Source organism: Meriones unguiculatus, chromosome 3 (genome assembly GCF_030254825.1).
Source record: "Meriones unguiculatus strain TT.TT164.6M chromosome 3, Bangor_MerUng_6.1, whole genome shotgun sequence".
NCBI lineage: Eukaryota > Metazoa > Chordata > Mammalia > Rodentia > Muridae > Meriones > Meriones unguiculatus.
In genome coordinates, this window is record NC_083351.1 from 75,689,257 (window position 1) to 75,702,449 (window position 13,193).

Here is a 13,193-nt window from a genome sequence, read left to right on the forward strand (position 1 = left end):
TTATTTTTGTTATACTGAAGATTTTTATAATAATCATTAAAATGTAAGTCTTTTTTGGGGGGGCTGTGATTTTTACATGTTGCTTACATATTTTTTCACTATAATCTCGTGTAGCTATGGCTTTCAGAGTTGAACAGTATTAAAAAAAAAAAAACACTTTTTGAGCATGTCATGCCCACTGCTCTCCTGAATTCTCATCACCAGTGACTATCCACACAAGACTTGTACAAAACCGAGCCCATTAATGGTTGACAGAGGAAGAGAGGAGCTCAAATGCCCCGACCCTCACTAATAACGTATGGCCAGTTAAAGTTTGCTTCTGGAGAGGGGTATAACCGTTTTTTAAATTGTTCACGTTCCTGTAAAGAACATCTCACCCATGTTATTGTACTGCTCGCTGGTTCACAAAGCTAGACTTGAATGGGATTGTTTCTTTGGTCTTTCATTGGTACCAAATCTGCCATGAATAGGTATTTTTTTGGTCTCCTTAGGAAATTTTCAATCAAGAGAATTTGTCTAAGGTACCCTGCTTTTCTACTCCCTTGTTGATCAATTAACACAAGCCAACCAAGATAGAGCAATGTGGTCCTCTCTATATATGGCAGTTTCTGAAGGGACTGATATCTAATGTCCGGAACACTAAAAGGTCTGATATCCCATTTAAAACTCTTCAAAGACTCTACTATCCTTTAAACCATGGCCAAAAAATAGGAGGCAAAGCTCATATGTACTCTAGGGGAAACTCAAGTTTATATACTGGCTCCCTTACACAATGTCCTATAACTGGCCAAGGTGGAAAAACTGAAAATTAAGCCTAAATCTGACCAAACTCAATATCCTTATGACATCACCAATAAAATGTAAATCTATGTTAGAAAGCTAAGATGAAGATGAGCATCTACAACTATCCCCTACAAGTCTTTTCATTTAGAGAGAGCACAACAAAAATCACTATTTAGTAGACTGAATTAAGAAGACTCTCTGATAACTCTTTTGAATTTAAGTACTAAGAAAAATGACAAGGAATTGATGTTTGAAATGATCAAATTACTAGTTTCAACATAATCTTCATCGGAGCTTATAAATCGGAAGAATATGCAATGAGCTGTGCAAAAAGAAAATCATTGGCATCAACAGAACTCTCCCCTATGAACTGATGCTGAATCTTTGAGCAGGAAAACATGAAAAGCTGGCAATATGCACACACACAAATGTTCTGCACACTAGCACTGATTAAAATATCAATCACCCTTCTCATAAGAGCACACACATTAACCCTCTTGTACTAACTGCACTTCAACCCTGAATATTGTTATTAAATGTGTACAAGATAACAGCAATGTCTTTAGGACCCCTAAGAAGAAGACAAACTCCTTGCTAGTATTTCTCCATCAAGCTACCTCTTTGTCAAAAGCAACAGCATAATCATAAACTAGTTGGGATCTGGCTTTCACTGGAAAAACCCTCAAAGTTTATCTCTTCCCTCAGATGTTCATGATTCAGGGAAACTTTCTTTCTGATTGCTGCTCCTTTTCTTTCATTTTAAGAAAGGAAACATAGAAATATTAAGGCCTAAACTTGCTGTGTAAGACAAGATGACTTTGAACTTCTTAATGATCCTCCTTCCTCTCTTCATCAAGTTCTAGGATGATAGACATATACTATTACATCCAGCATACAATAAGCTTTTACCAACCAATACTAGCCAATAAAATGTTGGCCAGTGTTTTAAGATGAATTCTGAAGGTGTTCAGTAGATATAAACCAGAAATTCTGAACAATCTATACCCTTTTCCCAGGCTCAGAATTAGGTTGCCCCACTGGAAAACAAAACCAACTTTGCAGGCAGTCAGTAACAACCTCTCAAAGTCACCTCCTCCAAACAAACTCACTGCCATGAGATTATTACCAAAAGCCTCAATGAATTTTTAGATTTATTTTAATTATTTTAACTATGTGTTAGTACTATGTATAAGTAACTATATGGGATATATACAAGACTGTAGGTGCTTTCCGAAGACAGAAGTGTCAGATCATTTTGGAGCAGGAGTTACAAGCAGCTGTGAGCATCCCAACGTGGATGGCAGGAACAGACTCCAGTCCTCTACAAGAGCAGAAAGTGAAAGCATGCCTAGCTGCTATGACATCTGTCTCTCCAACCTGGGGACTTACTTTAAGGCAAAAGCTCCCACTGCTTCCTTTTGAAGGCCAAGCTTAGAGATAAATTATATCAATAGAGAGGAACAAAAACATGTAACTCAAAAATAAAGAGAAAAAAAATCACTTTGATATACTTTGTGATTTTTAAAGGGCAAAAGGAAAGACACGGAGTACAAATGCAGTCAAGAATTTCAGCATAAACAATACTGCATGGGGTCCACATAAACTGGCATGCTCTACTTGACCTTGTGACACACCTTTCCCAAAGCCAGCACACTCTTCTGACCTTAAGAATAATCCCCATAATCTGATTATAACTTTTACCTGGACTTGCCTTCCCTGGAGTACTAAATCCTGAGATTTTTGTTCAGAAGACTTTTCTTGAGAGTGTTTAGCTAAAATGTAAAGACCAAGAAATTGTTCTACTTTTGCTGATGATGAACCCTAAAGGCATTAAATCCACAGATACAATTTATGATAAGATATGGATAGAATTCTGGGGGTGGAAGCATAGGCTAAGTATACAGGTAAAGGTCAAAAAATGCACACAGAATGGGAAATGCCTACCAGCAGCAATTCTACTTAATGATAACAATTCTCAACTCTGCTACTGAGGACAATAAAATGGTAACAGAACACACTACACAGACAGTGGTTTCAAGGGTGTATAATCAAAAGCTGAATACATCCTTATATTTGGCAGATATTTTTCACAAACTGTTTAAAGGCTCTCCTTTGTAGTGAAAAATAAATACATAATACATGAAGTTCAAATGTTTCTTTACAGAAATAAATGAATTTACACTAATTGCTTACAATTCTTTGCTATATTCATCAAGACAAAAAAGTATATATGACATCCAGCAATAATGTTGAATAAACATTACTGTCAAAAAATAAACCAAAGTAAACTAAGCCAAAGATATTGGTCCCTTTAATTTAGGCCCTGACGACTACAGCCAATGTAGTACATGTCTAAAATCAGAATATGGTGGGATTACAGAGGTACACCTAGCACAGTTTACATCCCATATATTTACTGATTCTCAGTAAACATTTAAGATAAGTTCTGCTACCATATCTAGGGACTCTCTGGACAGATTGCTTTTCTCATTTCTGTGACAAAAGCAACTTTAGGAAGAAAGAGTCAAGGGGGTTCACAGTTTGAGACTACATTCCATTATGGAGGGGACACTTGACATCAAGAGTGGCTATGGCAGTGGCAGCAGAAACATAGCTCAGCAGAAACATGTTGCAGCAGAAACACTATATCAGAAAGCATAGAAGTATTGCTACTGGACTGGGTCACTCATCTATTTCTTTATGTTCGGTCTAGGGCCCAAGTCCATGGGATAGTGTCATCACATTCAGGATAGACTTTCTTTTCCCAATTAAACCTTTCTCTGAAAACATCTCCATAAGAGATGTCCAGTAATACATGCTCTAGAGGATTCTGAATCCAGTCAAGTTGACAACAACAATTGATCACCACACCTCTAATACAAAATTAAGCAGGAGATAGCTTTATGTGTGTGCCTTAAAGTCACATACAGATAAAAATACATACACATAGACATAAATACCCCAGTCATGGAGTTCATTTCATAACCTTATACATGATGCTAATTTCCTTAATGCTTTTTCTCTAATATTATGCATTCTTCCCTCCCTTCTTTGATATCTTTTCATATAAAATTCCTGATAAGACTCTGAGATACTACAAAACAAATGCCCAGCATGTTATGGGGAATTCCGCAGGCTAAGCATGTGGTGTTCACAAATATAAAAGCATTTCAAAAGTACATTCACTGTGCATGGGCTCAGGACGGACTGACTGTCTGGAGATGGGAAAATAAAAAGGCTTGAAGAAGACAGTCGTGTAAACTAGAATATCATTTCTTAGGCACCGCTCCCAAAAGAAAACTCTCTGGGCATCCTCATGGAAAGCCTCTTTCTTCATTGGTCATATTACGCTGGAATATCTGAACACTGCTTTAAGAGCATCACATGGTCAAGTCACTGAGTTAGGAAATGAAAGAATCTTTTAAGTTCACTAACACCACCAGGACCCTCTCGAAGTAAGGCCTTCTAATTTCCACTCCTTTAATTCATACATATACCCTTCATGGCCCTGCAAGGGTGACAAACCCAGAACTCTTAAGAAGGAAAGTATTTCCAACACTTATCAAGCTATCCAATGAGAACATTCTTCTGAATACCAGCTCCATGGGGCTATTAAAACATATAGGAAAAAAAATGGGGGGTTGGGAGGGGCTTAAATGAACAACCACAGCCTGTCAAATGTCTGAGTAAGACCAATTCTTAATATGCTCACAGCCAGAAAAGATAGGCAGTGGTCAGGATGGGGTGAGTAGAAAGCCAATCCCCTGTCCTGAGTCAGTGACCTCAAAGGTACTGATGAAAATCCTCTCAACCATGTCTGTAGCAGCTTTTTTGTAAATAGCCAGAAGCTGGAAACAGCCCAGATGCCCCTCAACTGAAGAATGGATATAGAAATTGTGGTACATCTACACAATGGAATATTAGTCAGCAATGAAAAATAAGGAAATCATGAAATTTGTAGGTAAATGGTGGGACCTGGAAAGGATCATCCTGAGTGAGCTATCCAAGAAGCAGAAAGACACACAGTATATACTCACTCATATAGACATATAACATAGGACAAACCTACTAAAATCTGTACATCTAAAGAAACTAATCAAGAGAGAGGACCCTGGCTAAAATGCTCAATCCCCATCCCGAAAGGCAAAGAGAATAGACATGAGAAGAAGAAGAAAACAGGAAACAAGCTAGAAACCCGCCACGAAGGGCCTCTGAAAGGCTCTGCCCTGCAAACTATCAAAGCAGATGCTGAGACTTATGGCCAACTGTTGGGCAGAGTGCATGGAATCTTATGTAAGAAGTGGGAAAGAGTAAGATCTGGAGAGGACAGGAACTCCACAAGGAGAGCAACAGAACGAAAAATTTGAACACAGGGGTCTTCCCAGAGACTCATACTCCAACCAAGTACCATGCATGGCGATAACCTAGAACCCCTGCACAGATGTAGCCCATAGCAGTTTAGTGTCCAAGTAGGTTACATAGTAATGAGAAGAGGGACTGCCTCTGACAGAATCTGATTGGCCTGCTCTTTGATCATCTCCCCCTGAGGGGGGAACAGCCTTAATGGCCACAGAAGATAACAATGCAGCCACTCCTGATGAGGTCTGATAGTCTAAGATCAGAAGGAAGGAGAGGAGGACCTCCCCTACCAGTGGACTTGGGGAAGGGCATGCGTAAAGAAGGGGGTGGGAGAGTGGGATCGGGAGGGGCTTATGGGGGAATACAAAGTGAATAAAGTGTAATTAATAAAAATAAAGATAATAATAAAAAAAAGAAAATCCTCTGGAAAACAAAAGCAGGCCAATTCTGCTGAAATATCTCAAGAGTAACAAAGAAACTCAGCCTTTAGCTCCAATCTCTCCTCACCAGCCATACTCCACATTACTGCTTTAAGATAGGGGTAAAAAAATCAGTACACTCAGCTACACCATACAGGACGGATATGGATCTGTTGTCCTACTTGTGTGGAGGAAATGTCCTGAAAAGAGAATGACTTAAAGTAAATGAGGAAACCTGACATGTCTGAACCTCTTGTTATTTTAGTAGGCAAATAAAGTAGTATTTATCTGGTGGAAAAACCAAACCTCAATAATGTAGTAATAAAACTGGATCATTATGTTACTCTATTTTAGCTAAATACTTATAAATTAGCAATATTATGATACAATTTCTTAGGAGCACTGTGGGGCCAAAGCCTATGTGTAAGAATGAAGATTTATCTATGCAGTGAACAATGGGAGCTTTATGTGATTTTGGTTACACTTCTCTTTCTATACAACTCCAGATTACTCCAACAAGAAAATTGTTGGCATGAGACAGTCCCCAAACAGAATATTTGCTGAGATTTCAAAAGGTCTTTTCATTTTAAAAACAGGTGAATACTGAAATACGCGAAGGTAAAGGCAAAGAATCACTGATGCGAGTTCAGCTATTTCTCCCTAGACCTACAGGCCATACCTCACTACACTATTAAAACACACTGAATCTACACATGGGAGATTGAAAAGAATGTAGAAAGTAATATAATACATCAGTGAAATATATGAACTTATTATAAGACTGATTTGAGTTCAAACCCAATCTCTGCCATTTAATAGGAAAATATGAACAAAACCTGATTGCTATTCTTTTATAGCTTAATTAAACATGACATGTTTTCACGTACCCCTTAAGTCACACTGCCTTTAACTTTTATATCTAAAGAGTCTTGATTATTTGAATTCATTTTCCTGGTGTGAATCTGTCTAAAGAAAACAGATTATTCTGACACTTGATAAAATAGCAAAAAAAAAAAAAAAAACCTCTTTATTCGAGACTACTTCTGTATGGAGGAAAGAGCAGGCCTAATTACATATCTAGCAAAGACAGCTGGAGATTTACAGCCAATGAGCATCAAACAAATCATACATAGAACACATAGGTAGGGAGGGGGATTCTTATTAAACTAACTTAGCATGATTCTTGGTAAAAGCAGCTCAAAGACTTATACATTAAAGGTAAAGGATAAGATATTTGATTAGATGTCAAATGTGAAGCCATCCTCCTTAAATTTTGGCATAGCAAGATTTTTACATAACTAGACACACCAGAGATGGACATGGAATATCAAAGCTACCTAACATCAATGCCAAGCTGGGAAGAGGGCTGAGAAAAGCACCGAACTTTAATCAAGGAGATATTCCTTGTCAAAATCAGGAGTAAACAAGCCACATGTAGAAGCCAGTGGAGCCTCTCATACTGAGTACAAGGGTCACTCCATATATTGCAAACAGTGGTTCTGTTAGCAATGAACTGTTGACTCTCACTCTTTTTTTTAATTAATTATACTTTATTCACTTTGTATCCCCCCATAAGCCCCTCCCTCCCATCCCACTCCTACCCTCCCTCCCCCTTCTTCCCGCATGCCCCTCCCCAAGTCCACTGATAGGGGAGGTCCTCTTCTCCTTCCTTCTGATCTTAGTCTATCAGATCACATCAGGAGTGGCTGCATTGTCATCTTCTGTGGCCTGGTAAGGCTGCTCCCCCCTCAGGGGTAGGTGATCAAAGAGCAGGCCAATCAGATTCTGTCAGAGGCAGTCCATCTTCTCATTACTATGTAACCCACTTGGACAACAGAACCAGAAAATTTGAACACAGGGAACTTCCCAGAGACTTATACTCCAACCAAGGACTATTCATAGAGTTAACCTAGAACCCCTGCACAGATGTAGCACATGACAGTTCAATGACTCTCACTCTTAATACAAGCTATGGACAGGAACATTCTAAAAATACCAGCTTTGCGTAAGTAGCATTTCACATTTGCCAGCCACAGTTTCTTTTGTATCCACTGATACTATCAATACAAATAATTATCAAGCTAACTGAAGAATTTTTGCATAAGCAAACACAAACTGGCAAACTATGAGCATTTTACTCTATCAGCTGATATGTCCCCCAACATATTTCTTTCCCTAGTTGTTCTCTTCATGAACACTTCACGCTGTAAAAATACAACAATAAAATTATAAGAGGTAATGCAAAAGAACCAAAAGAAATTTCAATGCCTTTTCTTTATAGCTAAGTTAAAATCACAATCCTAAGAAACCTGAAGGGTAAAGCCATGCTTCAAGTATTTTTAAGAATGGAGAAACATCTACTTTGATTTCCTGTTGTGTGGAACTTTTCAGAGGACATACAGCCAAACTTTCAGCAGAGCACAGGAAATCTTGTGGAAGAAGGGGGCTGTGGATGGACCCAAAGGGTCATGAGCGCCACAAGGACAGAAACAAACCCAACAAAGCTAGACCCAGCAAAGTCTGCAGAGACTAAAGCACCAACCAAGGACCAGGCATGGAGAGAACCTAGACTCCCTGCTCAGATGCAGCCCATAGACAGTTCAGTCTCATGTGAGTTCTCCAGTAAGGGGAGCAGGTGCTGTCTCTGTCATGAACTCAATTGCCTGCTCTTTGATCACTTTCTCCTGGTATTTGGCCTTGCCAGGGCACAGAGGAAGAGGATATAGTCAGTCCTGATAAGACTTGATAAGCTAGTGTCAGATGGCAGGGGAGGAGGACTCCCCCTTTCAGTGGACCATGGGAAGGGGATGGGGGAAGAGGGAGGGAGGGTGGGCACTAGAGGAGATGAGGAGGGACTACAGTCGGGATATAAAATGAATAAATTATAAAAAAAATTAAAGAAAAATGGAGAAACAGTAGGTATCTTAACAGAAATAGGTACTATGACTTCTTATATCCAAGCACTACTAGCCCTCTGGAGTTAAGCCACTAAATGTCTTAAAAGAGTTTTCAAACTGTGCTCTCAAAAATGTCATAGATGTATTTTATAGTCAACCCATGGAAACAATACAGAGTTGTGTAAGAAAAAAACGAAGATTTGGATTCAGAGTCTATTTGGAGTTCAAGTTCATTTTTCAAAGCTTAAACTATAATATAGATAATATCTGGGATAGTGAATTGACTATAAAATGCAAACAAAATAACATTTTATAAAATTGTAATATGAATACTTGTGAGTGATATTTATGTAATTTTATTATAATGTGAAAACAGAAACCACAAAGAGAAATGATTTTGTATTTTACAATTTCCAAAGCTATCCATCTCCACTCAAATATTTATTGTTAATCTTATGATTACTATTCCAGATCTATTCCCTCCTCCTTCATATTTAATATGGCTCATTGCCTACATACTAAAACAAAATTACAAATTATAGTTTATTGACACTTGTTGTTTGTATATCATTAAAACTTGACTGCTAAATGTTGTATAAACCGAATATAAAGTTTTTATAGCCTCAGAAACATTGCTCATACTTCTTTAAACAAAGTTAAGTGTCTAAGTTTTAACCCCCTTCACCATACTCAATCTCTTTTACAGTAGATACAATTATATGGCAGGCTCTACAAAACAGGTCTTGCCCCAGAAGGACCCAAAAACAAACAACAAAAACCATAAGATAAAAAGTTATGGACAAAAATTTAAGGATATCCACAATGGGGGGGTACCAATCATTTCCCAGGTGTTCAGGAAATGAAGTACAGAAAGCCTGATATCAAAGCTAAGAAGTGACAAACTAAATGAGAACTGCCCAGAAAAACAGGATGTGATCATAAACAGAATGTCAAATTGGCAGGATCTAGAATCATCAAGGACTATAAGATTCTGAGCATGTCTAAGAAATTTTCTAGAGGAGGTAAACAGAGAAAGATCCACCCAACTGCGTATATCATCATCCCATGGTCTGAGATCTTCAAATGAATAAAGAAAAAACCAGCTGAGTACCAGCATTTATCAATCTCTGTTCCTGACTAGATGAAATGTGACCAGTTGGCCTCCTACTCATGTTGTAATGCCTTTCCTACCATAACTGTGAGCCAAAATAAACCCTTCTTTCCTTAAATTGCTTCTTGTAGAATTTTGGGTCACAGAAAAATACAAGTGAGTAGTACAAAAGCAGCAGAGCAAAATGTACAAAATCTTGGAAGAATGAGAGAACAGAATACCTCCTCATCCAAAGAAAATTAAGTGATATGTGAGGAAGAGTCTTTATGCCATGCCAAGGACTTTATACTTGACCTGCAGTTTGAATGTTAAGGAAAGGTTTGTCATTTTGAAAGATGGTCCTGGAGGCAATGTGAACAATAAATCATAATAGACTTTTATCTATGATTTGGATGATAACATAAGATACGGAGAGAATGGTCCTCTGAACTAACACTGTGGCAAGTGACAAAGGGGAAAGGAAGGAAGGAAGGAAGGAAGGAAGGAAGGAAGGAAGGAAGGAAGGAAGGAAGGAAGGAAGGAAGGAAGGAAAAAAAAGAAGGAAAGAAGGAAAGAAAGTGAGAGGGAGGGAGGGAGGGAGGCAGGGAGGGAGGGAGGGAGGGAGGGAGGGAGGGAGGGAGGGAGGGAGATCTTTAGAGGTATAAAGCCAAAAAATTAGGCTTCTGTGATTGATGAGCTGCATTTGTGACATGTAGTGGTTAAAATAATCAAACTCATGGATTGCTCAGTTTGAGACTGCAGCTGGTTTCCTACTCAGCACTAAGATAAGCAAGCAAGTATCATTCTAGTGACAGCAATAATTAATTCATCTCTATAAGCACTGACACTTAGAAAAGCTCAGATTTTGCATATCAGGTCAAACATGATGTCCAGACAATAGTTCTCCCTCAAATACAATGGAAAAGAAATTAAGAGAGACACTAAAGAGGTAGAAATCTTGATACCAAATGGGTCCCAGAACCTCCATGCTACAGAACAAGAAGTAGGAAAGGATGTATGCTTCCTATGAATAACAAGATTGCTCGAGAAACAGGCATTAAAGTCTTGCTACTCATATTCAAACTGTGGTCAAGCTCACTGAATGCAACAGCAGGTTTTGGAGATGTGTGGTCTTATCACCAGCACACCCAGGACTACAACGCAAGCAATCATGTCTAAGAAACCTGCAGTTAGCATTGACCTTGGCACCATCTACTGATGTGTGTGGGTGTCTTCCAACATGAAAAACTGGAAAGAATTGTCAATGACCAGGGTAAACTAACTAGACCAAGCTATATTGCTTTTACCAAATTATTCATTGGTGATTCTTCAAAGGTTCAAGTGGCTATGAACCCCACCAAGACAGTTTTTGTTGTCGAACATCTAATCAAGTGTGGGTCTGATGGTTTTAGTGTTCAGTTTTGGTATATGAAGCAGTAGACCTTCATGATGAATGATAGTGAATGTAGACCTTCATGGTGAATGATGCCAAGCAGCCTCAAGGTCAAAGCAGAATAAAAACAGATGACCAACGTTTCTACCCAGAAGTGTCTTTTACAGTACTAATAAAGATAAAGAAAATTGCAGAAGCTTATATTGTAATGACTGTTGCCAATGCTGTGGTCACAGTGCCAGCTTACTTCAAGCAAAAAAGGATGCTGAAAACATTTCTGGTTTCAAGGGACCAAGAATCAATGAAAAACATGCTACTACTATTGCCTAAGGACTAGATTAAAAGGTTGATTTTTTTCATTTGGTAAGTGGTACTTTAATGCCAGTCATCACTATTTCAAGTCAAATCTACAGCAGAAGACACTTGGGTGGAGAAGACTCTGACAACTAGATGACTAACCATTTTATTGATGAGCTTAAATGCCAACACAAAGAAAATATCAGTGAGATCAAGAGAGCTGTCCATCATCTGCACACTGCTTGTGACTGGGGCTAAGTGCACCCTTTCCTATAGTACTGTCCAGTGCTGACACTGATTCTCTCTATAAGGGAGTCAATTTCTGAATCTGCATCACCCGAACTCCATTTGAAGACCTGAAATGCAGACCTGTTCTGTGGCACTATGGATACTCTAGAAAAGACTCTTCAAGATGTCAAACTTGACAGGTCACATATCACAATATTATCTTGTGTGGTTCCCCAAGATTCAGAAGTTCCTCTAAGACTTCTTCATTGGAAAAGAACTGAGTCTGAGCATTAGCTACAATGAAGTTGCTGCTTACATTACAGCTGTCCATGCAGCCGTTCTCTGTAGACAAGTCTGAAATGGTTCACAGTTGCTGCTCTTGGATGTCACTCAGTTTTCCCTTAGTATTAAAACCAACAGTGGAATCAGACCTGTCAAGCACAATACTACCATTCTGACCTAGCAGACAACCGAACCTTACTACTTACTCTGTCAACCTCCTGGGTTTGCTCAATCAAGTGCATGAAGGTGAAAGGTCCATAACTAAAGACAACAATCTGCTGGGAAAGTTAGAATTCACAGACATACCTCCAGGACCCTGTTATGTACCTCAGATGGAAGTCACGTTTGACACTGATGCGGATGACATCCTCAAAATTACTGCTTTATATAAGAGTACAGGAAAGGAGAACAAGATCACCATCACGAATGACAGGGGCCTTAAGCAAGGAGGACATTGAGCACATAAGTCCAGGAGGCGGAGAAGAACAAAACTGAAGATGAGACATGGAGGACATGGAGAGACCGAGTATCATCTGAGAATTCACTGGAGCCCTCTGCATTCAAGACAAAGGACAAAACTAAGACTCTTCTTAGAAAAGTGTAATGGAATCACCAGTTGGCTGAATAAGAATCAGACTACAGATAAGAAAGGATTTGAACACCAGCAGAAAGAAATGAAGAAAGTCTGCAACCTCATCATTACCAAGCTATACCAGAGTGTTATGGGATTCCAGAGGGAATGCATAAGGGCTTCCCTGTTTGTGGAACTCCTCTTTCAGCTGGCACTTCTTCAGGGCACACCATTGAAGAGGTTAATTAAGTCAGTCCAGGAAGAAGTATAGCACTGTTCCACCAGAAAATATTGAAAGGACCCAAATTTAGCAAGTTCCATGGCAGTGTTAAAGCTGAAACTGCTACAATACATTACTTGGCATTATCAGTACTTGAACAGTAACATACGCACAGGGAGAGGAAATAACACAGCACATCACAGATAGCATATACTAACAACAAATGTAATGCCTTAAATAAGACTATTCAAAATTGTGGGGGAAAATGTTGTAAAGCACTGGCATTACCTGAAAGCATGTCAGAAATGCAGGTCTCTAGTCCTATCTGAGAAACACTGAACAAAAATCTACATTTGAAGATCCCAGAGGTTTAAAGACTTGGGAGAGTTTGAGAATGAGCAATTTAGAGAACCTGTCAGGAACTCACTCTCCATGGATGAGAGAAAAATGCATACATAGCTGACCTTACACCTGACTAAAAAAGTAACTCAGCAATGCTTCTTACTACACAACACACAAAGCAACACACACAGTGATGAGGGCAAAACTAAGACTCTAAAAGTGACAACTAGTGTCCATCAAAAGTAATGCAGAACCAAACATAATGGCACACACATTTAATCCCTCACTAAGGAGGCAGAGACAGAACTCTGT

The 13,193-nt window shown here is 38.9% G+C and overlaps 1 protein-coding gene and 1 pseudogene across 6 annotated transcripts in view; one reads left to right on the forward strand and one right to left on the reverse strand.

Annotated features, from left to right (window-relative positions):
* The window catches only part of Exoc4 (exocyst complex component 4), an 817,398-nt gene that overhangs the window by 655,714 nt on the left and 148,491 nt on the right, over positions 1 to 13,193 (reverse strand). The gene's annotated exons all lie outside the window — the stretch shown is intronic.
* LOC110562803 (heat shock cognate 71 kDa protein-like) lies at positions 10,720 to 12,568 on the forward strand (annotated as a pseudogene).